This window comes from Schistocerca cancellata, chromosome 3 (genome assembly GCF_023864275.1).
Source record: "Schistocerca cancellata isolate TAMUIC-IGC-003103 chromosome 3, iqSchCanc2.1, whole genome shotgun sequence".
Classification (NCBI taxonomy): domain Eukaryota; kingdom Metazoa; phylum Arthropoda; class Insecta; order Orthoptera; family Acrididae; genus Schistocerca; species Schistocerca cancellata.
The window spans coordinates 83,070,182-83,073,338 of NC_064628.1; the positions used below are offsets into that span (position 1 = coordinate 83,070,182).

At 45.2% G+C, this 3,157-nt stretch overlaps 1 non-coding gene across 1 annotated transcript; it reads left to right on the plus strand.

Moving 5' to 3' along the window:
• The first annotated feature begins 2,872 nt into the window (after positions 1-2,872).
• On the plus strand, positions 2,873-2,956 carry Trnas-gga (transfer RNA serine (anticodon GGA)). The gene is given in 2 exon segments: positions 2,873-2,912; positions 2,922-2,956. It is a non-coding gene; the product is annotated as a tRNA-Ser (tRNA).
• Positions 2,957-3,157: the final 201 nt, after the last annotated feature.

Below are 3,157 nucleotides of genomic sequence, written 5' to 3' on the forward strand. Positions count from 1 at the left end.
GCAATTTGATGGCTTTACAAGACCCTAAATGACAGCATAATCCGCAAACAATCTAAGAGAACTGCTCAGACTAAATCGTTTATATAGAGCTGGAACAGGAGAGTGCCTGTAAAACTTCCTTAGAGGTCGCCAGATATTACTTTTGCTTTGTTCGATGACTTTCCGCCAGTGACATGAAACCAGGAATCCAGTTGGCACGGCTGAGACGATACTCAGTAGGCATGCAAACTGATTAGAGGTCGATTATCAGTAACGGTGTCAAAAGTCATATGGAATCAATCTCAGATCTACTGAAGCCGTAGTTTCCAATGTCCTGGCTGTTGTATTAGCATAATCTGAAAGAAACCTCTTGGTGTACTGTCTGGGTAGGAGACCTTGCTTTTATCAAGTCGCTTTGCTTCACCGAGGATATCTACGTCTAAGTTACTCATATCGGCAGTCGTTCTTGATTCGAATTCTCGGATATTTACTTCGTTTTCTCTGATGAAGGACCACCAAAAAACAGTGTTTAGTAATTCTGCTTTAGTGCTCTTGTCATTAGTAACATCACCATTCCTATCGCCCTGCGAAGCTGTTGACTGGGTGTACTTCACATACATCAGAATCTCTTTCGATTTTCTGCCAGATAACGTATAACTTGAAACGTCCCCTTAGGACAATTATACATCACTGTGCTTAAACTGACACACAATATTTTTAGCGCAACGCAATCTGACTTTCAAAAATCCCTACAAAAGTATGGCCCTGACTAACATTAACCTATACGTTTCACAAATCACTTACCTCGCAAAAATCTTGGTTACTCGAACTACTGCAATACAGCGAGCGCCACTACTGCCAGCTAAATAAAAGATTCAAACTACGGAAGGTACTAACTACTAATAGGCATAGTTAGCAAATGAAAGATTTTGATAGAGAACAAACAATGCATTTACCTTGCTAGTGTTCAAAAGTCATAATATATATAGCAGTTCATGACATCCAGTCTTACAAATTTCAAAACTCCGCCATTTCTCTCCCCACATCCACCACTGCTGGCGGCTCACCTCCAACTGCGCAATGCTACGCGCTGGTAACATCCAGCTGCCCAACACCACAATGTCAGACAACAATGCAAACTAGCCACAGACTGCACACAGCACAACCAGTGATTTTCATACAGAGCGCTACGTAACGTTGCCAATAAGAAAACATAAACAGCCTACTTACAAACTTAATCGGTAATCAGATTTACCTGGAAGCTGCTTATGTTAAAAATTGTGTATCAAGAACGTTGCTAAGAGTAGACAGTTCCAGAACTGAATTCAGGCAGTTGTTACGGCAGTGGATTGTCCTGAATGCAAAAACACTCGAAAGACGTAAAAGTTGTGATAGGTTGTTCAGTTTGCTCCATCAGTGTGCATTACAGTATGAAGGAAATGCTTAACTCTTCCCTAACAGATATTATTCGAAACGTCAGCCACAGTGATTACGGCAAGCTGACGCTTGCATGTTCAGGAATCCATGGAGTTTTACGTACTACTTTCGTAGCTGTAAGACTGCTAACAATCAGATCCTCGTTCGACCGGAGGCTCGAAAACTGGGCTCCTCATATGACCACAGAAGAAAACGTCCACTGGGGATCGGGCTGACCGTAGAACAAGACCAACGTGATCAGTCTATTAGAGACAGAACTGTACATCAATTACGGGTTCCAGCATAGGTGCAAAGTATATCGACGCCCCGCCATATTGGAAACACATAAGCTGAGGAAATCTTACCGGCTAGGAACGTTTTCTACATGCTCCAGTTTATTGGCAAACAATTAATGTGCAGTGACGTATGCATTAATAGTATCACCCTATACTCTGCTTCTTCTTCTCCTTTGCCGTTTCCCTATGGTGTAGGGATTGTTACAGGGGCGACAGTGTTGTTGTACTAGGTGGCCGGATGTCCTTTCTGACACCACTACAGTCCCGGGCCGGAATTTATACACCGCATCGGCCGGCCGCGGTGGTCTAGCGGTTCTAGGCGCGCAGTCCGGAACCGCACGACTGCTACGGTCGCAGGTTCGAATCCTGCCTCGGGCATGGATGTGTGTGATGTCCTTAGGTTAGTTAGGTTTAAGTAGTTCTAAGTTATAGGGGACTGATGACCACAGATGTTAAGTCCCATAGTGCTCAGAGCCATTTGAACCATACACACCGCATCTATCTGAGCCGACATTAACACTCACGTTAAAGTGCGAGAACAGTTTCAAAATGTTGCGTAGGATGTTAGATGAGACCAGACGTGCGTGCCAACAGAAGGGTACAAATTCTACTTCCAGCCTGCCTTTCCCTATCTCCGCCGCAACAACTGAACTAAGTGTAACGAAAACCCAAGAGCAAATGTGTACTGAAGCGCAGCTGTTAAAGCAGGTCAGCGTGGGTTTCCGCAAGCCTGACGAACTTCACCGAACCCATCCAGCCTGCTGCACCTAACAACAGGTCGCTCTGTCAGTGAAATCTGGTTTCGCAGGACAGAGCGGATCAGGTTGTGGGAAGGGGCCCAAATCAGTTGCGCAAACATACAAACTTTATTTTACTAAAAACACTTAATCACACACAGCACCTACGAGGTAGCGATGAAGTGGGGATTTTCCCGCACGACCATTTCAAGAGCGTACCGTGAATATCAGGAATCCGGTAAAACATCAATCTCCGACATCGCTGTGCCCAGAAAAGATTCTACATGAACGGGACCAACGACGACTGAAGAGAATCATTCAGTATGACAGAAGTATAACCTTTCCGCAAATTGCTGGAGATTTCAATGCTGGGGCACCAGCAAGTGTCAGCGTTTGAGCCATTTAACGAAACATAATCGCTATGGGCTTTCGGAGCCGAAGCCGGCCTGGGTGGCCGAGTGGTTCAAGGCGGTACAGTCTGGAAGCGCGCGACCGCTGCGGTCGCAGGTTCGAATCCTGCCTCGGGCATGGATGTGTGTGATGTCCTTATGTTAGTTAGGTTTAAGTAATCTTGATGACTACACGACACAAAGATTTACGTCTCGCCTGTGCCCGTCAACACCGACATTGGACTTTTGACAACTGGAAACATGTTGTCTGGTCGGATGAGTCTCGTTTCAAATTGTACCGAGTGGATGGACGTGTACGTGTATGGAGACAACATAATGA